The sequence below is a fragment of the Rhopalosiphum padi genome, chromosome 1, assembly GCF_020882245.1.
Source record: "Rhopalosiphum padi isolate XX-2018 chromosome 1, ASM2088224v1, whole genome shotgun sequence".
NCBI lineage: Eukaryota > Metazoa > Arthropoda > Insecta > Hemiptera > Aphididae > Rhopalosiphum > Rhopalosiphum padi.
In genome coordinates, this window is record NC_083597.1 from 57,643,051 (window position 1) to 57,667,345 (window position 24,295).

Sequence of the window (24,295 nt, forward strand, 5' to 3'; positions counted from 1 at the left end):
TTGAAATATTACACGATTATTGTACTAGAATAATATTGAACGGAGAAAGTACAATAAGTTTTAGTCGGGTTACTAAAAAAAAGCACGTGGAACGTAAAAGTAATATACTAATTTTGCATATTATTATTGTTATATTTGTATCATATATTCATATACGTTCGATTAAAAAACAAACAACACGACGTTCTCGTAACCTAACCTAATGAATGATATCTCGAAAAGCTCCGTGTATGGAGATGGGGTTTACGTTGTAAAGTTTGTAAAACAAATACGATACATCCACTGTGGCACAGCAAATATGATGTGATTTCGATGAAATTAAATAAAATAATTTTGCAGTGCGGACCTGAGGCGACGAACGGCAAAATATCATTGCAACAGTTTTCACCGACAGCACTCGTTCGTCAAATCTCGAGCGGAAGAGAAAGTCGAAAGCTATAATATTAATATATGTATTCGACGATACGCACTCATATTCTATATAAATTATAAATATATATAATTTGTGTATGTGTGTGTGTGTGTAAATAATAATAATAATAATAATATTATTAATATATGTTGAACGCTACGATACATTTCTATATCTATATGCCTATAAAAGACAATGATCATGCTTGCTCTGAGTTTTGAAACTGTTTTACTATCATATTTATAAATGTAAACTGATGACTGATGGTGGTACAAAATTCTATTTTTTATACATTTTAATCCAACAAGAATAATTTTTAAGGTAATATACTTTACATAATATGTAGGTACTATAATATGCCTATATACCCATTATGAAATGAATAGTATCAATTTACAATGTAAAAGGGAAGTATTCATTTGAAAAAAATAAGTTCGTGTCACGTGTCACTACAGAACAACACTCCTTAAATAGTACAAGAAATCTAAATACTTGAAAATACGGTATTTAAAAATATATTATGTACTTTAAAACAGTAAAATCATAATTTGAATAAATGTGCATAATAATTAAAAGACAAAACGGAAGCGAGCACATGCTTGACGAATCACCCTGCAGTAGTACCTATACAATATATATAGGTATACGGTTTAAATACGAACGCGCTTGTTTTGTGATGGAGGGCAATAATCGTCGGGAAAAATATACAATTAATATTTTGTTGAATGCTCCGCGGAAAAAAAAATTATGATAATAATAAAAACATTTCGTTATTATAATATTATACGAACTGGATGACTCGCAGTTTGATCAGACGAATTTCCCGACTCTACACGCGTATACACACACATAACTGATTATTATTCACGACAGATTCCACGCGTGTAATTCGGTTTTCCGACCTCTTCCCTTATCCAAACACACCGCAACTACAACATATGTGTCGTGTTCGCGGGACGTGCGTGAACCGCGTTTTTTATACCTATGGCAACCTTGACTCGATTAGCACACGGTTTTTTTCCCCATTCTTGTCTTGTTTGCGTTCTTAACAAGACCATCGGTTACTCTTTTTTTCTTGATACGTATTTTGTACATAAAATAATACGATATACTCTTTCTTTCCACACGCTCACACTATCGGTTTTTTTTTTCGTTCCTTCCGTCGCGTATCGCTTTTTAAACACTACGAGAGTCCATACGGGTTGGCGAAAACGACAGACCCGATAATGAGACAACGGAAACCCGCATTGTTATACGCGCACGTCGCGCGCGGTCTACGCTTCGTTCCGGGGTACGATGACCACACGTGACAATGATGTCAAAAACTGTATCTTCTTTTAGCACGTGAACAATCAATATAGGTTGTATAAAAACCTATACAGTCGTTTTATCATACATCTATATCGTTATATTATTATGACATGTACCTACTACATAGTATTTTAACTAGCAAAATAATTAAATACTTATATAATTTATTATATGGCCGTCATCGTGAAAAACGCCACCACCTCCGCCAAAGCTATAGCTGTATTTTTAACTTTACTAACTTTGCATATAAGCGATATTTCCGAAGATATATCATCGGATGTTGCGTAGTGCCAGGAAAGAATATAATATATAGGTAGGTACGTATAATAATAATACACCATACACTGCACCAGACGACGTTTTATCATCCACTGCTCTGAATAATAATTAATCGTATTCGTGCGCAATACGGTACGCTATACAATATTACTTTACGTAGACATATTATATTTTATATGTACGTTTATAAATGTATATTATATTATATGCGGCGATTGTTTTCGGGGTTTTGTGCACAAGTGTGGGAACGGAGGACATATCGCGTTCACGACGCACGTATCGTGGCCGAGCAACGTCATGTGTACGGTGTAACATACCTATGCTATATGGGTACGCCTAGCAATAGATATACGTATAAGTACGTGATTTGGGACCCGAGAAGCGACTGTGATCGGAATAATATCGAACCGGAAAGTTTACCGTAATATAATCCCCATCATGATACTGCTGCGTTAGAAGTCTCTCTCCGCTATAAGTTAGGAATAATATTTTAATATGACGTGTGTATACCTCACTATGCTAGACGGTCTGAGAATTTTAAAATCAAAACGTATATTATAACGTGTATAGGTTAGGTATATATGGTTTATGTGCGATACACTCCATGACTATACAGCGGTGTATAGCTGCTTTCTATAAACGAACGCGTCCGTAAACGATTCGAATGACTTCTGTTCTTTACATAATTATAATATTATACTGCACGTCACGGTAACCATTGACGCCAAAATAATAATTGTGTTTTTTCCACCAATACGTCGCCTCCCAGATCGACAAAATCGATCGGAATGCATTTATGGTATATACCTATTACTATTAAATATTATGAGTACTAATCGACTATAATATACCTCTACGTTCGACGAGCGGATACGAAATGTGAAGACCGAAGGACGTCTAGTCACTTAACTGACTGCACACGAATATCGTCGTCTGATATTATTATCGAAAACGATGGCACTTTTAATACGGTGAAGGGGGCATGACATTATAGACGATTATTTAGTGACTTTTTTTATACGTCAAAAACTATAAAAACAATTTCAATCCAACCAACCTCATTGCCATTATTTTCTATGTAATTATGTTTAGCCAATTACTTTATGTATATGTACGCACCATTGAACTATACACAACCAATCTCGGGAGTAATAATACTAATAATAGTTAAATCAATGTCGATCACTTGATGTTGTACTTGAAATTAGCTCAATAATCGGCTAGCCGTAACCAATGTGTCCATCTCAATGTTTTCGGTTACCTTGAAGCGAGTTACATAGTTAATTGAATAATTCATTTAAACAAATAGGCGGTGTCATAAATGCCACAGTGTATTGTGAACTTTAATCATTAATAAAAGCTCTGTGCACGTATTACATTGAGAATTATTGATTCTTGATCGTGTTTCTTAAATAAAGCTATACTGTTGTCAAAATTAATTCATACTATGATATTATTGGAACTCAAGTATACAAATAATTAAGCATGTATATTGTATGGCTTAATACAAAATTGTTTCGTAAATAAATTCAAATATTCTCTTTAATGTTTGCGAATATTATGTGATTATATCTCTTGAGTCGTAAAAATATTTACTATAGCATTTTATAAATTTAATAATTAAAATAAATTAATGTATTTATATTTATTTATAATCTTGAAATAATAATTAATTTTAAAAGAACCTATAATATAATAACCTTGTAAAATTATATTTAGATGTAGGTATTATGTACAATTCTCAGGTTGAAAAAAATTGTAACAATTAATTAACTTTTAAAGACGATAATAATGATAATTAGTGTTCATAAAAATGTTATATACATATAATTTATTACGGCATTCAAGAACATGTTTTACTTGCCCCTTATAATATAGTGGTTTTATGCCACTTGTAAAAAACACTTCGATTCGATACGATTAACAATATGGTATGTACAAACAATATTCAGACAAATTATTGTCGTTATAATTTATTTTCAACAAATAAACGTAGGCAGTTCGGCAGACGAAATAGGCTATACATAATATTTGAACGGTACACTACAAGTGTGTGCATTTGGCCTAGAATACGATTGAACTCGGATCGTCGGACGGGTGTCACGAAATAATATTTTGATGATTGTGTGTAAAAAAACGATTAGGTACGCCTTAATTGCATTTTAAACGTTGTTTTGTTATAATCGAATTAAATGTTTAATAGTATGCGAAATGTTTTGATCGAGAGACAAAACGCACGCCGAGACATGCACTACGGGAGATCATTGTGCCTAGGCTTTAATATTATAATAAATCCCCGGCAACGTAAAGATACGGGTTTGAGTTCAACACAAAGTACGCGGCGTTGTTCGGGAAATAATAAAATCTAACGAAAAAATGTTCAAAATGAAAATATTTCGTACTCGGCGAGACCGCATCTGTTTATTTATATATTTGTTTGTTTTTGTGTTTTTGGAAAGCTGTGCATGACTACATAGTTGTTGTATAAAACTAACTGTAGTGCGACTGTCGTATTATTTTTATATTATATATATATATATATATATAGGTTTATATACACTGTATGTTCAATAAAAGTAAAAATACGAGCCTTGAGGCGTTGATTAAGTTATACTCAACAACTGTACAGAAACACTACAGTTACGTTCACTATACGCGAGTAATCGAAAAAATAAAACCACCGGTTTCCTATAAGTAATAACATAAAAGTATAAAACGTTAACCCATAAATTACACTGTGCCGTATTAATTGCATCATAAATATTATTTTACGTTGAAAACATTTAAACAGTTAATCTCACCAAATGTACCTAATCCGATAACAAATATTGATTTATTTAATGCATTACTATCATTTTTTTTTTCATTTTATATATAAAAAAAAAAGTATGAAGTTATTAAATAATATTTAATCTAGTTTTATGTAATATTATTACTAGAAAATATTTTATTATTATTATTTATCTTTATATTATGTGGAACCCAGGAAATCACAGTCCATTCATCGTGTGAAGATTTATATATATTACATTCAAAAACTTTGTAATCGCGTCTACAATGTTATTTTAATAAAAAGAAAAACCCGTTATCACATAATCTTATAATGATGAAAAATTAGAAATCCGTTAAAAAATGTTGGTTCCCACAGCAAGTAATTAATAATTTGCAGCCCTTGTAATAATGCGACATTAAAGTTATTGCTAAATCCCTAACTTTTTAAATAGAAGTTAATTAAACATAATTTAAAATTATACCCATGTATATAGTATAGTATTTCAAGTTTTTAAATGGAATACCTATTGTTGAAAAAATTTGTTTTGTTCTTAGGTGGAAAAGGCCGCGTCAAAAAGCAGTGCAAAGAGCTGCGCGATTATAAGACAAAAACACTGACATATAAATATATAAGTACATCATTTTTTAAACGTACAATCAAAAGCCTTATCGAGAAGGGCACATTATCCCTTCATCCCTATCATGGCTACAACTAAAAATAATGATATATATGATTGTAAGACGATTATAGTTATTTTCTGGACGGACTCACCGATTAGATTGTAAGTGTAATGAAATCCGTTGGACTGTGTGCTAGGTATATATAGCCGAATTCCAAGTATGAAGTTTTCTGTAGAAGGCCCTTTAGAACGATTTTTCGCCTCAAAAAATTTTACTATTAAAACGAACTTAAAAAAAAATTAAAACGCGCGGCGAAACAAGACGCAGTATTATAACAATATTATTTAAAACAAATGACGAAAATAATATTTTTACTCGATTACAATAATTATAATATTATTATACGAAAAACAAAACACACGTGGGTAAAACAACGCAGGCGGCGGATACGACGGCTACGGCGGCGTTCGGCGGCGGCGACGACGACCGGAGAGAGTTGCGAACGCGACTGAACGGGATGGCACGACCACCACTTCTGAATTCTGATCGGCGGCGGCGGCCGGTGTAATACACTCTTACACAACTTTCCTATGTAGCGCCATCAGCTGCTGCTGCGGCGGCGGCGACGTGCCCACCACCACCATTGCCACTGACTGGTTTCATCGTCACTGCCACCCCACCCCCCGTCAATATAGACGACAATCTCTAAAATAAATAGCTACGTTCGCGTATTACGATAATAGTAATAATAATATTATTATTATTCTTTAGGTATCTATGCGTGGTTGGTAATTTTTTTCGCATTTGTTGTCACACAAGCGTGTGTTTGGTTGTCTACTCTGAACGCCGGACTTTTTGCGAGTGAAAAAAATTAAAACGATACAATTCGTTTTTATATACTGAGACTATATTATTAGAACGATACATTGCGGGTGCTTAAGATTAGTCGATAAATCAAAAGTACTTAGTGCTGATAAATTTTTTTCATAACCCATCATTCACAAAAATTTATAAATTTTATTTATTTTTAATAAAAAAAACAAGAAAGTTTATCGTGATGGCAGTGTTAATATATAATTATAAATCAATTTTCATCTATAATCGATAAATGTACAAATAAATCTATAATATTAAAATTGATGAATTGAACTAAAACATTTTTATTTTTATAATGTTCGATGGTAATGCATATTAAAAGCGGAAATGATTGTAGAGTTACCGTTATTTAAAAAAAATATATATTCCAACTGTTCGCTAGTATTTCACAAACATTACCAATTTCCCTATCGTTTGCACAGTGTAAAGTATATATTTATATATACTATAATGATCATTATTATTATTATTGCGTTCTCACGGTCGAAATTTAACAATAAATTGCTTTTTTCCATCCAACACTAGTTTGAACGAGTTATAAAACAATTATTATGCACATAGCGTGGAATTTCGGCAACAACAAGTAACTAAAAGAAATTCGTACGATATTGGTTTCACAACAATCCAATCATATTATTATCAAAGAAATATTCTCTTTTTAGTCACAAATAAACTATTAAAAATGATCAATATTAACATTATACATACGTTATGCAATTATTATAAATTTACGTCAAATGTACGCACATTATCATTAGATATTAATATTCATTATTTCACTTGGAAAAATTACCTATTATAACTATGTAAAGTATAATTAATTATGAAGATATGTGTTTGTCTTTATATCCGAGTCAAGAAATAAAGGCAAGTTAAAATAATATACCATGAGAGGAATAAACCAGCTATATTTTTAAGACAGTAGCTAGGGCGTAATAACACGTAGCATTGTTTTATTTGGGTGGTTTATTTTTAATTTATCTTCGGTTAAACGGCGAAACTAGTAATGACATTATTCAAATTATATGCGAATTCACTATTTTCGTTGTGATTATTACAATATTTCTTTATGGAGAAATAATTTCACCGAAAAAAATACCAGTACAATATTTAAATATCCATTTTAGATATGCACTTTGTACGTACGTCAGATTTATGATACTTAAAATTTAATAATTACATGTAATAAACTGATTAAAAAAGTAAATAAATAAATAAGCGCTGAACATTCCTGAATATATTATTAGTAACTATTATGTATTATGATACGTTGTCTATGTTGAACATTGTTGATTACATATTATGCAACAGTTTGAATAAATATAAAATATAGGTACAGTATATAGGCGGAACTCCATACACTCAAGAGTCAAGAGTAAAGAATTCGGCACGGTCGATAAATATATGCATTAAATTGTGATTTGTTTAGTGCTTATATGTACCTATATAAGTACTGTGCATATTATATACATACGCACGCGTGTGTGAGTATGTGTATACGCGTATTTACAGAAAGCTGTTGTGAACATTATTGTTAATCACCTAGTCGTAAATTATGTTTAGATTTTAATTGTAAAGAATCCTCATCCTAAAAAGTATAAAACAACGATTTTGTCAACAAACCCATAAACCACACACTTTTAACGATACGTCCAAACGACAATTCAAAACAAAAAAAAACGAACCGCGCGCTGTATAATTATGCTAATATATTATATAAATTAGCAGACTGCACGATGATATATTTTACAAGAGAGCAAAAATATTCGATTTTTTCCCGTAAGCCGCCGGCCTTCGACTAAATGGCACGTAAGTCAAAATCCAATAAAAAAAATACGATATTTATATTATATTAAACATATTCCATGGTTTCAAAATCGTCATTAAAATATTGTAGTAATATTATCACATCCTTTTCGTTTAGACGGTCGATCAGGTCTTACTGCGGAATCGGCCAATGTTATTGAAGTCTTGCTAACAACTCTGCTTAATAAAAACCAAGCACACTAGTGCGATCGACGAGGTGTGTCAGATCGGTCAGACACCTATACTTCATAATGGTTTATTTAATAACACATATTATCTGGTCCTCTTAATTAGTCCGATCGTTTGCAGATAATACGAATGCATTACGCCACGTTAATACGTTATGAAGTATGAACGATAATAATAATTATAATAATAATATCGTATGGCTGGGAATGAATATTTTCATATGATATTACAGAGATTAAAATTAAAACAAACTAGTATTTTTGTACACGTCAGAATATCAAATCTCAAACGATGGTATTTGTACAAACGTTTTCTATACTTGGTACACTATTTTATATACGATGTAATCGCAACACATATAACAACGATAATATTATATACTCTTTGAACTTGCATAACTCCATTTGTTTTCAGTCAACTCACATGTGTATAATCAAACGCACGACTATCGCATATTATAATGTCACATATGAGCAATTTATACTAACTCTTATAGTGAAATGTGCAAAACGACGAAGAATAAAAAAAATCCGGTTTATAAAATCAATACATTCATCGTTGCGTTAAGAATCTAAAATCATATGAAATAATATACAATTTAACTATATAATATAAAAATATAATATATTATGTATGATGTATATATTATATTATTATACATTTATAAATGTATTCTTGCTTGGTTTATTGTTAAAAAAAACAAGTTTGAATAATAATAATTGTATAATAGGTCTCTGTGTACACTACAGTATTATCGCTTATTATGAAAACAAAATTTGTTGTATTTAATACAACAATAATAACGTTCCGACGAAACAATGTAAGAATAACGAGGATCAGCCTAAGCATTTAAATTTTAAGTCTTTTGTTGTAATAATAATTAATAATATTTAGATTATACATCATGTATCATATTATGTAGTGTTTATAATAAATATATATATATCAATATGACTTCAATATACCAAACATTATGTGGATAACTATTAGCTATATAAAACTTACAAAAAAATAAATAGCAAATCGTGGATAAATAAAAATAATATTAGTTTATAGTTATTGCCGGTCTACTTCCATTGAAGTATATTCAAAAAATACAGTATATTATGCAAAAGTTTTGATTTATTTAATAAGTTAGTATACTTTTCAATCAAATTAATTAAATACATAAATATTTTACATTATTATTAATATTTCAAAGTAGTCACTAGTCAGTTATTAAACAAAACTATATTATGATTTATAACAACTGCAGTGTGTTTGTTTTTCTTCCATCGTCTTTGTAGAGATATTTTTTTATTGTAAATTCCCCCCCCTCCTGACATTTATTGAGTGATATGTATATAGGTAATATTATTTTTCCAATATAGGTTACCTATATTATTTTGTATTGTTTTAATTTTCTGCAAATTAACGGTACCTATATTCATTGAACCCCGTGGTTTTTAATTTTCAATTAATACTTAGTATTTTTATTCTTCTTCTATTTGCATAACGGTATGAACAATAATATTATAATTATTAAAAATACATTATTAACCAAGACTTGTGCAAAATGCTGGTTACGACCTTCACGTTAGCTTGCCGTTTGTCTGTTTCTGCACTGTAGGTCACGCTTATATGAATTATATAGTATACTATATGGATAATACGTATTATTATTATCGTAATGATACCATAATTTGATTTTCGAAAAATCGATTTGCTCTTCAGTAACAGATTTATGACGCAAATGACACGCGCACGACTCGCGCCTATGTATAATAATAATATACTCGTATTATACTGTAGCGGCAGGCATAATGAGAAGAAAATATAAACGATCAATAGTCACATAAATCTTCGATTCATCGGACATTTTTTTTTGCGCGAATACGTATACAATACTTAAGGAATAAACATACGCTTTACCGAACCCCGCAAATGTATGTAATAATATATGGTGTATTTAAAACGACGCTACAGTGCTACACATATTATACGTATTGGTACACAAACACACAAGCGCGCGTAATATACGCATACGACGTGCAAATGAACGATATATTACACTAATAATATACGCCGCAGTCACATAGCCTGTACACAATATACATTATTACATACCTACTGCAGTCACCTCGTATGTATAAAATACCATATGAAATAAAATACAAATACCATGTATGTTTATCCTCTTATAATATTATTTTTTTAATTTTTACTGACGTCTTTAATTTGAGTTGAATGCAGCAAGATTTTGACTTTTAAACAAGATTGCTTGGGTAATATTGAATGCTGTATCGTGTTAGCGAATATGCAGCTCTTGACTATATTCCTACCAGCATCATAATATATATAAACAAATACGGCTCTTTTGCAATGTAACACCAATTAATATTATTTGCAATCAAAGTTTTATATTAAACTAAGAAAATAATTATATAACTACCTAGTACTAAACAAAATGTTTAATGAAACATTTGCATTATATTGGCAAAATATGAGTGTACACAATTAATCATTATAGGTGATGTGAAAATAAAAATTGTTGACTTTAAATATCAAGTTCAATGATTATGTTAACGAAAACACATAAATATATACCATCACAATCTATACGTATTACATATAATTTATACAAGCAAATAATACGAACAAAAATTGAAATGCCCCGGTCCAATCCTTTCCAACTTCCAATAAATCATGATACCTATATTTAATTTACGCTATATCGCTGGCAGTGGGCGGTATAATTGTACATGTAGCATTATATTATTACCAGTACTGTAGAAATAATACGTATAATATCTCTACTGCTGCTGCGAAATTTTCAACTCCAAAAATATTTCCATAATCAATAAGCAGTCTTCCTAAAAATTATTGTAAACTAAAAAACTACAAAACTTTTTTTTTATTTTACCTTTAAAAAATTGGCACAACTAAATATTTGCTACTTTTGTAAACTGCCACATTGCTACTACCCTCCCCCCAGCGTAATAAAAAAATACTGATAGGATGTAATATAAATTATAATGAATTAATGAATAATTTTTAATAATATTTATAAATGGTATTGATATTTTATTTCATATGGTATTTTCTACATACCTATGATGTGACTACAGGAATAGGTCTATAGTAGGTAATGTTTATATTGTGTACGTAATCTATGTGACATATATTATTATTTATTAGTGTACTTATATCGCATATATAACGCGATAATAATTATTTTTTAGACAATAAAATCTTTTAGTTGGTCACTAGGTAGTAAATTACTTTTAAGCTACGCGAAAATTAAATTATAAATACTATAGATAGCTTATTTCAAAAAAAAATCTGTCCAGTGTAGTATCATTGTCCGGTCTGGGCTAATATTGACAGAACCTTGTGGTCCGGTCCATAAACGGTCTGAAATGTTTTAAGATCGACCCGGCAGTCCGGTCCCAGTCTACTCTATATAAATAATTTTAATAACTGGTCCGGTCTATAAATAATACGTAGCCTTGGGTTCAGCCCAAATTTGGTCTTCTGCTTAACTTTTAAAGTGTGGTCTGATCCGAATTCGGTCCCTTCTTTAAATTTTAAGTCTGGGCTGGTCTTTAAAATAACAGACCATGCAGTTCACTAACTTAGCCCATCACTTATTTTTTTTGGAATTTAAAAACCAAACTTATAACATTCGTCTGTGCTTCGTTCGTAATGGTCTGTGCTTTTGACCCCGTCATCTATGTTGAGTATACATGTATATAGACTGCACGACTAGTGCGTGGAAAAAATGAATTTCTATTGTTTTTAGTCAATTATTCTACCATCACGTTTGCAGTAACATAATAATATCATAAACACGTGAGTTTCAACCCGATAATTGATTAAAACTTTACATATTCGAGTGACTTACGGCTGCGTGAGTGTATATAACACGAATAAGACGTAGCTATAATAACTGGCACTTAAGATAATACACCACATATAGTTACGAACTACAACTACTACGTTATTACTACAGCAGTCAACAAAAACAAAAAAAGCACTGCTTAGTAGAATTTTACACAGTCTAAAATATTCACAATGCACATGTATGAGGAAACATGCACCATCAACTAAGTTTGAGTAGCACAAAATATATTATACATACAATTTCAAACTTGCAGTATGATTTATAAAATTATTCCCGTCATCAATTGGTTTTGATAGACTCACGTAGACCTACGTCCCACGTGTATTATATTAAAATATAATATTATTATATATCTAAAGATTTAAATTTTAAAACATTATATATACAGTAAGCAGTAGCTGCTGCGGAATCATGACATATGTATACTTATTTTATCTTATACGAAATTTAATCCGCCAAGATATATTACATTAAACAGTACGATTCTGTTTATTCTACGAGGTACAATAATAAAGCATTTCACAGTTCTGTTCTTTCACATAATATGTCCGTATATAATATATTCATTATTCATACATATAGTATTAAATATATTATATTAAATTATATAATATTATACTCCTTTAACCATTTCCTGCCAAAATTTTAACACTTCTAAGTATCTACAGACTAAAGTAATCATTGTTATTTTATTACATAATAATGAAAATTTGCAGTAGATTACCAAAAATGTACACCATAATACTATGTTATATAGTCACTGACAATGAATGTAAAATACCGATTTTTTGTTAAATATTTCATATTTTTGAATACATATTTTGATAAAATTAAGAACATAAATATTTACATTTTTTGACTTTTTTATTACAGAAAAACCCGCACCCTAATTGTCAGTCTCTTAGTTTAAAAAAAAAACGATATCAAAATTTATTTTTATTTTTTCAACTTAATATAAATTATTTTAAAAATTAAAAAATATGTTGAGTGGAAAAAACGTTATAATGACGATGAAGGGGACAAATACGCATCGTCGCATTATTGTACATGAAATATGTAGGCAAAATTTTACATTTTTTACCGTGTATAGGTAGGTGGTTACAAGTTACGGGTAGGCTAGTATAGGTGGGTAGATACGAAATACAAATACGACTTGTTAGTACACCATTTATATGCCTATATATACGTATATGATGTATTGATATTGTAATGACGACAAGTCTGACCGAAACCGTTATATTATATACGAGTAAAAAAATTGAATTCATATATCACATACGAATGCGTTTATATTGTGTTATATACTATATTATGTACCTATAAACTATATGTCTATATATACGCCGAGAAGAAAAACCGCAAAATGCACAAACAAAACATACACATGTATCCATATAGGTACACTGTTGTTAAGTACACTGCAGTCATTTTACATTTAGGTACCTATACACACATATCCATATATAAACGGATAACTGTGAAACGTATGTGCTGGGAGATTGAAAAAATAATAATAATAGTATATTGATAACAACGGTACCAATAAATGAATAACTATAAAAATAAATAATGCTGGTTACAGAGTCGAGTGGACGCGCGATTCTGGGGAAATATGATCACGAAGTAGTTGGAAAGTGTTTATGGCGGTTGTGTAATTTGCGTGCGCGCATGGAGTACACGACGACGAGAACGTTATAATAATATATTGTAATACCACTGCAAACGCATAGACATAACATATAATATTCTTGTGTGTGTGTGTTTGTGTGTAATATAGGTAACGCATAATAACGACCGTGAAGGTCGCACGGCGTTTCGACGTTAGGAAAATCGAACCCGGTAAACCGGATTTTGACAGTGCCAACGTCCGGTCCGTATCGTCGTTTTTTATGGATTTCTTGTGTTCAACAATAATGATGACTTGTTACATATTTACTGGCTACTACCTTAATATACTATACTACAGGTCTAAACGTCATATTTATCTAATGTATATTTAGGTTGTTGTTATTATTGTTTATTTACAAATAATTCGATTCCCACGGATTGATAGTATAGTGATATATTATAATAATATACATATTGTGTTTATTACTCGTTCTAAATATATTTACTATTTACGGTCGCCACCTTTGTACGTGAGGATAATGCACACAAATATTCTGATTCCGTTAATTCAACATTCACATATTACTCGTACAATACAGCGAAAAGTTTAGTAGGTTAAAATGTATGATTAAGTTTGTAAATAACTTAATAAATTTATAATATGTATAAGTACATTATACATCTATTATAAATGTGCAATGTGTTACAGCTAATGATTACACTTTTAATTTACTTTGTCAATTTGCTGAAATATATTTATCGTCATGTTGCTAATTGTAGTCACTGAGAAAATCATTCATCGAACAACATTTAATTAAATTAATTTACTTACCAATACATTATACAAATGCACATGAAAAATATATATTGTTTGGTTCAAATGCTTAAGACATTATAATTAATTATTATTGTATTAAAAACGGTTTTCATTATACGAATCGAGGGTAGAGAACTAGAGAATACGAGTAGGAAATGGAATTAATTAACAGAAAATCGGCGTATCGAAATAAATATAATGACAAATGCATCACGTACGTATTCCAATATAGGTATATTATATTGGATATATATATATATTGAATGCCAAATAAATAATGCGATGGGCTTGATATATAATTTATTTTTTTAATAAGTAAATTAAAAACACGCACTATACCTCAGTATTACATGTGTCTATATATAACTATAGATATCGTAGCTTTTGTTATGGGTTTTATTCTGGATGAAAAATAAAAAAATAAATTAAAAACGTTATAGTTCATATATTATATACATAGTAATATATACGTTCTTACTAAAATCACTCAATCGAGCTCAATATGTATTATATATGTAGTTATACGTAATATATTATTATATTGGTAATATCGGAGAGACAGTAACACGACGTCGCGGACGTTCTTATTCACTTGATAGACCATTGTATTCGCCATAAAGGTGATTACACAATAGCCGTTATATAGTGTATTATTTATAAGTATAGTGTTCGTGTCAAAACATTTTACTGATGTTGCACTATATATATATTATATTCATATAAAAATATAAAATATACAGTGACATTTGTCATATTATATCGTGTTAATAATTTCCGTGTTTTATAACAATATAGTAGATAAGCCATATATATATCTATTATTGTCGGTATCAAAGGTGATAACTATAAACATATTGTATACTAGGTAGTAGGTACCTATTTTATTATTATGTAGTGCCTATTAAAATAACATCTTTGATCACTGTATAATGTATGATGTTATTATAATACGTAAATATCATAAATCACAGCCGACGGGCTTAAAAGATATTTTATTTTGGAGACTTTAACGCAAGTGTACAATATAATGGGAGTGTAAATTATTATGCGCTTAATAAAAATCCTGTTTTTATATAATAATAATATACTTAAGCATAAGTGTAACTAAGCCTTTTAAGTTATGGGGGGGGTTAATTTGCTATAAAAGAAGGATATTGAAGGTTAGATAAAGTAGAAGAAAGAGGACAGATACATATATAATTATCCTCACGTACAATATTATAACACGTACTAATAAATATTTTTTATGTTAGCTTAATGTATTAAACATAATACTTTTAATGTATAGATTAGTTATTTACTTAAAATATCTCAGGAGCAGAAAACCAGAAACCCTTAAAGTTACGCTTATGAATCTGCTGGCTCTACAGCACGCGTCGTATGATTGTAACGATACATATAATATATAGGTAGGTATAATATGTTTCTATTCATATAGGTCCTAGTAAAATAAATAATATAAGGGTATATATACGATGATCAATGCTGGTTCCATTATAATATGTTTTGTCACCGATTGCTGTAGTTTATATATATTTATTCACACCACGACACCATCGCTACAGCACAATGGGTCTATTGAGCTGAAGTTCTTCGCTGACACGCGTATTTTATTTGTGACTTTTTACACTTTGAACACTTTTTGCGTGTGTGTGTATATATACAGTATATAATATATACTGCAGATGTATATATGCCGTTTTTTATTAAGAATGAACGTCGTCAATCTTTCAACCCAGAGTAGATGTATGCGTGCGTGCGTGAGTGTGGTATCCAAACGCGCGGCGATATCATCGATAACCATTGAAATCCGAATGGGATGGTTTGCATTTTCCCCGACCACCGCCATAGCAACGTAGGTAACTATATATATATTATATACTGTATACTTTGAGTCGTATACGCTGCGCAGAGATTAGTGTCAAATCGTATAGACCTATAAAGAACCGCGTGCGAGGAATGTATGCAATCGGAAACAATGGGACGACGTATTATGGTTGGAACACGCGCGCAATAATGAGACACTGGCGATTCTATATATGCATAATATATGTGCAGTGCGCGCCCGTGTGCCCTATTTCTATACATAGTATATATACAGACTCGGCGCGTGTCGCCGTTATACTACCTCGTTGTACACACAATTTGTATCTTTTGATTTACTAAAACTCGAAAACGATTGATTTACAAATGAACCACGTAGGTATGTTATATCTGTATGTGTACGGGTAAATAGTTAATCGTCAATTGCCACAGAGGACGCGAAGAGTCATTATAAACATTATATATATATAATCTGACCCAGAATGGTAAAATGTCTAAACTATAATATATATATACAAGATTATTCACCAAGTATTCTCACCTCTGTTTTTCCTTTAATATTGAATTTATTTAAAATTTAAATTCTGATTTTTGATATTATTTGTATACCTATTACTTGAGAAGTTTATCCTGTGACAATATAAAATAAACTTCTATTTTTTAAACGAGAACGCTTCTTTTTACTACAAACTATTTTACAAACTATTTTTGAAAATATTGATATATACATAATTCAAAATTTGAGTGGGTAGTTTCTTAGTTATTAAAATATTATAAAAATTGTCTAACATAATAAAAAAAATAGATGCAATATTGATTATAGTAATTATACTATAGATACTCAAAACATTTTTACAATCTATAAATTTTAATAGTTTCATATTAATTAGGTACTAACATTTTAAAATGGTCATAGCCTCATATATTATCTACACAAAATTAAATAACTAAAAAAATAGTCATTTAAATTTTGATTTAATACGTCAACTTTTGAAGATAAATTATCCGTTACATAATTTAAAAGCGCGCTCATTCATTTGAAAAACTAGTTTGTATCTCCTTAGAAAGCTTCTTAAGTAGTATGAAAAATCTCAATAATTTGAAAGAATGGTCTCAGATTTTTGCATCTAGTATTGTGAACATGCTTGGTGAATAACCCTGTATTTATATACTTATTATATCGTTATATAAACATATGATCTAGATTTATGCAACAATTAAATATTAAATCGAATGACACATATAAATAGGTAACATTATATTTATTATATATGTACAATATACTGCAGGTATATACCTACGGCAATCACGGATGACCGTTATCATTAAAAAATTTTTTGAATGTCATAGTGCATAAAGTTCACTGGGGCGCGCATTAATTTCAATACATTGTTGATTGTTCTACATACCCAAAAATTCTATTGCTCAACGCATAGTAATTAATAAATTAAAATAACGTTATATAATATAATATTTAAAGGTATTAAACGAATAACCGAAAAATTTTTGTTATTATTATTATTATACGGTATGCATATGGCTTACGTCATCACGGCAGATTGTAATTATTTAAAGAAAGGTGCAGGGTTATTAATAAATTTGTTTAATTATTTTATATCATATTATATTATACCGTGTGTGTCTTACTATATACTTTTTGATTTTTTTTTTTATATTAAACTCGCCTTTACCATTTTTTCCGTCAACTACATAATATATAATAATAATATGTTATATTATATTATAACTTTTATGCATAGGTACTTACGGTTGAGTTGGGTTGGACATAATTTTTTGCGCACAATTTGTACATATTCCCATGAATACTTGTACTTAATACTTTATGGCCCGAATAATTTCCATCAAATTACGTCATGGAATCATTATTATATAACTTTCGAATACTGAATTTAAGAGCTATAACATCACTTCAATTGAGAAACTTCAACTTTGACGACAACTAGAAAACTAACGAAATTCAGTGTTGATGTCCTTGAAGAAGATTATGATATTAGGTGATCGGTTTTTAGGATAATGAAACAATATAAAAACAAACAAATAATAGTTCTCATGGGTGATTTTAGTATCTATGCCAGTCATCTAAGTGCGGAGTGGCTGTTAAAAACTATCAGAAAAACATGAATTGTGTCAGCGAAATCGTTAAACCAAAATCCTAAAAACACGTTTCGACGAAAAGTAGCCTAAGTAGCTTCGACAGTTTATAGTTATTCCATACGAATTAATATATAATGAATTATTTCATTATTTGAACGCGAAACTGTACGGTGTACATATCAATGTTGACCATGTAAACATTATTAAATATATCTATTCTAATAAATTATTTTTATGAACTGCTATAAGCTCGAAATCAGCGAACTCATCAGCGGGACATGATGAAGGAAATCTATTGTCATTTTTATGTCATATACATTACGTTGGAGAACAATTTAATACATTAAAGAGTATATAGTACTATAATATAGCATTATAAAGTTAGCCTAATACTATAGACACAACTCGTATGCTTATAATTAAATAAGCTACATTATACATACAGTAACTATCATTCGAGTTAAGAAGTATAATGTTGTAAGTACCTACTCAGACATTTTTATTTATATTTTAAACGTAAATAAAATATATAAGTAGTTTATTCTAATAGTATTGTATAATATATTATAATATAATTGTATTATAATATGTTATAGAAATATAGAATATAGATGTTAATTTTTAATATAATAAACATAATATACTTATTCATATTAACCATAGTTCATAAGTACCCATCAATTATATAGGTATTGGTTTAGTGTTTATAGTATTATATTAAATAAAAATAATCAATAAAATCTATAAGAATATGTTATTCTTGACAATAATAACCTATTGGACCCTTCGAAACAAATATATTTTCTAACTAATAAAGTTAAGACTTGTCCAGTTCGAGCGTTATAATATTATGTATATATATTATATAAAAGTATTTAAATAGCTATTTTTGTCATTATATTATTATATTATAATACAAAAATATACTTTATATTTTTACAAAAATCGTAAGTACTGTATATTTTTCGTTATTCTATAAATGTGTCGGTTTTGGGTAATAGAGTAATAAATCCAAACGCTGCAATTACAGATATATGCATTTCCATTTTCATATACCACACATTAAAATAAGCACTGTATACAGAGGTGCCGTATGAAAAAAAATCACTGGGTTTGATTCGACCAAAAAAAAAAAAAATAAATAATATATATCCCAAGAAACAAAATATAGAAAAAACATTCCATACAAAAAGATGGGGTAGCGATCACTACCTTTCGCTTCCTCTTGTCGGTGCTACTGGCTATATAATGTACATATATATATATATATACTATATTATAATAAAGTGCAATAATATTTACAATATTAATATAATGGCCATCAGCGTGCATCATTTTGAAATTATATAATAATAATATAGTATAAAAGCATTGGCGTGTTGAGATACTAGAGACTGGCTGAACAACGTGCAAGCTGCCTCTTCGCGGTTTTCGATGATGACCCGTGCGCCAGCGGTTAATACCACGTATACCCGGTATGCGGTCGTATTTATACACGCATACCTGCACGCGCTCCCGTGAGTGTGTATATTTATGCATGTGTGTGTGTGTGTGTGTGTGTGTGTGAGCGACGACAGCTCCGGTCATCGTAGTTATAGTAGGAAGTTGAGTGTGCATAATACGCGCGCACGAGTCTCGGACGTCGTCATTATTATTATTTTTCTTGTTAATATTATTATTATTATTATTATTATTACTACAAGATCTCTCGTATGATGTGATATTTTTAGCGTTGGTTAGGAGGAAACTAAATATAAACGTACGAAACGATAAACCGGACTTTGTCTCTTCTTCTGCACTAGTGTCAGTTTTTTTTTTGTTCCTCCTTTTTCGCTTTTCTTGCGTAAACCGGTTACTCTTGCGGTCGTCTCACGCCGCCGTCCTTGTCAGGAATGCGCCGTCGCGTTTTTATACTATACTATAGGAAAATCAAAAAAAAACATTCGGTGCGTCACATAGTATATGATATAATCTTCTTTGGCTTGGAGAGAGGAGTACTATAGTAATTTTACTGTTGAGTTTGACGAAAAACAAAAGGTATTATTGCGTTGATGGATAGATAAAAACTGTATACACATTTCTCAATAAATTGTGAAGTAATTATGGGTTCCTTGCACTCTAGTTGATGCGTATATCTGCTTAAATTTTAAAAGAACCAAAAAAACTTTAAAATTGCACTCAGATAAATAGAACGATCCAAACTTAATCGCATCATTTGCATCCAGCTAGGACTTTAACCCTGACGATTGATCAAAAGGAAATGCTTCCTTTGTTGTGGACTGCACATTCTCATACACATCACCATATTCGCCATCGCCTTTTCCACTGATATCAATAATATTATTATTGTCATTATTGCGACGCGAATATATATATCGGATTACAACGATGTGCCGATGTCGTACACCTTTACATATATGCATTATATATAATATTAATATTATAGTCGAGTAGATCTGAGCTCAAGTGTAAAATATTTTATTAAGTCTATCAAAAGGTTTATCGAGATAAAACGTGACGCGATCGTTTTTTTATGATGGCTGTCGAAGACCTCGTGAATGTGTTTTTCGCTCTATTGCGGTGTCAGAGCTGCTGCCACGTCAATAACTTGCACACAACAAAATTGTTCAGAAAAATATGTATAAACATTGTTCACATGTACAGGTAAAGTAAATGTAGTTAATCGACAAAAGCTGTTTAAGTATCATGTAACGTTATTATATAAATATACTGCGATAATATAATACTCATAAAAGCTAAGCGTGACATTCTTTTCACGAAAAAAAATGAAATCGCGCAATGTCAATTGTCATTCTACGTGATGTTTCGGCATTTGATACGAGCAAAATGAATTTTTATTTATCGATTGGAGTCAAATGATGTTAAAATTCTCGAATGGGTGACCAATGTCTCCTGGATATTTGACAATGCATGCCCGAATTTATTCATTTCACCGACTCGAGTAAAAAAAAAATAACAACAATAATAATATACAATTAGCTGCAGTTCAAAATCATTGGAACAGTCACCATTACTTATTAAGATTTTATAAAATTCGAATTTTAAAATATTCAAAGTTTTATTTTGAAAAATAAACGTTGGACTTATAACTTTACCACAACGCTGTATAGATATGTACCAATATCAGAAACCTATTTAATATTATATAATATTTATAATATATTAATATATTGTATTATATACCTCTTTTGAATTAATTATAATTAATATATTCATTTATTTTATAATTTGTAGATACTATACTGCATTAATTATAAAATTATTTTATTATCTTTTTTTTGTATAAATATTTCTTCAACTGTATATTTAATAATACATTTAATGCACTTGTTTTATGCACGTCATGAAAATTTTATTAAACGAAAAAAAACGACTATCGTGACCTCGTCCTTAAACAGTAGCCCCGGGGTAAATAAAATTCCTATACGCAATTTCCGTGTGATCCCCTTTTCAAAAAACATGACGGTAGCCAAGATTTGTAAGTCCTGTATGCACGTAATTTACTGTAATTCTAATGTAATTTTGAACATTATAATTGTATACTGTATATAATACACCTGTAGTACCTATGCGTATAATTAAAAATTTAAACTCATTAATCACTTGTCCGTGATACTGCCACACCAACAACATATTTATTGCAAAACAAATTTATTAATCGTGCGAAGGAAAATAAAAAAGTTTAAAATATAAAACAATCTCGTGGTGAAAAATAAGATCATAATTTTTTCCGAGGTAGTTATTGTATTCTTTTAGTACCTAACTACACATATTATACATATTATGTTTCATATCAGTTTTAAACCCTATAACGGCTTATGTAGAATTATTTGAACTCCATGACGAATGAGTGAGAGAGAATTCAGAGATTCCTAATCGGAATTTATAATATAAAACTAATCATACAAGTTTATCGATACTTGATACCAGTGTTAGATCCGGAGTGAATGGGGTTAATTCGATCCCTCCAAGCCCCAAAACATCATTATTATTACGCCTTAATTTATTTTATTTAATATTAGTGATATGGTAATAAATTAGTCGGTAAATTATAACTTTCATAAGTAAAAGTTAAGAAGACGTTATACCACCCACACATATTGTTTCAATCTTAAAAATGTACAACAGCGAATTGTGTAAGTCGAATCCATTTTGAGTTGTAAGTTTTATTATGACAGTAAGTTGACTAATTATATAGCTTTAAGACAAACATATATTCTGTGTTCTCTCGTCGAGTTTTCTTGTTAAATTTTAATATTATAGCAATTCATTTTAATAATATAATATGTAGAATATTAAAAATTTAAAAATGTCGATTTAAAAATTAAATATTAAAAGAAAAGAAGAGAATACAGATAATATTTTTATCTTTAAATTTCAAAGGTAAATTAACAGTAACATTAAAATCAACAACAATAATAGCACATAAATAAATAATATAAAAAGTACGTATAAATCATATAATATTTTTCTCTGTGATAGGTTTTGTGCAGGACTGTGTTCTCTCTATATAAATATAGCACAGTTTCCACAACCGACAGATGTGAGAAAATAAATAATTGATACACATGGATATTGTATTCAATGTTTAGCCAAAAAGGTATTTCATATTAGCACCGAAAATTTACATTGACGCATTTTCCAGACAAGTATATTATATTATATTAGATATAGTATACCTATTATATTACATTTCTGTTGTAAACAGCGTCATAGCATCTATCTGAATTGATCATAATTTACCTTGAACTATACTCGCATTAGTCGACTGAGTAAAATGTTTGAGATAGAATGATTTAAGAAAAAATAAATGTCCAATCGGTTCACCGTTACGAAAGGCATCCGAATATATATATATTAAAAAATATGTAGGTATAGCGTATACTGCGCGGCCGGTCCAATTATTGTTGTTACATTATATATAAATATAGCTGTCGTTTAGTTTGTGTTCTTATTTTTTCACAATATTAACACAACACTGGCATTACTCTGTCGGTGGCAGAAACATTACACTAACATAATATCATATATATCATTACATGAAATTGGATTTTTGCACTCGATACATGTTATATACCCCGTCGGAATAAAGATCGTCACGAAACTCGTAGCACGACCCCGATAGAATTAAACGACACACATTGCATAATAATAATAATGGTAACAATAATAATAATAATAATGACTGTTTGCGACCCGTATAGTAGCACTGCTGCTGCTGCGTGTTCTTACATTATTATGTGTATAGGGACCTTGGAGTGTCCGGGAGCCAACGCACATTCGTTAAGTCCTTTTTCGCCATCGGCGATCAATAATATAAATAGATCAGACTATCAGAGACTGAATATTATACACCTATGTATATACCATTATGTACAATTAAACAAGGTAAAATACTTTTAACGGCCCTCGCGCATAATAATATCATCAGTTATAGTGCGTTATTCGAATAACTATTATAAATAATATTATATGCCACTACCAATACTTAGGTATACAATGTTAAACGATGGTTTTTAATAATTTTTTTTAATGAGATTGTGGAGGAAACCAAGTAAAGTGTAACCTAACCTAACCCGAGATTGAAGGTGTAATATACCAACTATTATATTATTAGATTATTATAATATATGACACTCAACAAATCCGTATATATATAATATATATATATGTATATATAATTTGATTAAATTATAAAAACATTATTTATATTTGTACTGTGCAAATAAATTAGGTTATTTCTTATCAGATCTCCATTATA

The 24,295-nt window shown here is 29.9% G+C and overlaps 1 protein-coding gene across 3 annotated transcripts in view; it reads right to left on the reverse strand.

Moving 5' to 3' along the window:
* LOC132918341 (uncharacterized) overlaps positions 1 to 24,295 on the reverse strand; it is a 152,006-nt gene that overhangs the window by 86,340 nt on the left and 41,371 nt on the right. Inside the window, exon 1 of one of the 3 annotated variants that reach the window (XM_060979529.1) lies at positions 5,547 to 5,938. The exons of the other annotated variants lie outside the window; for them this stretch is intronic. The gene's annotated coding sequence lies outside the window, so the exon portion shown is untranslated. Of the gene's footprint in view, positions 1 to 5,546; positions 5,939 to 24,295 lie in introns of those variants that run through there. 3 annotated transcript variants of the gene reach the window in all.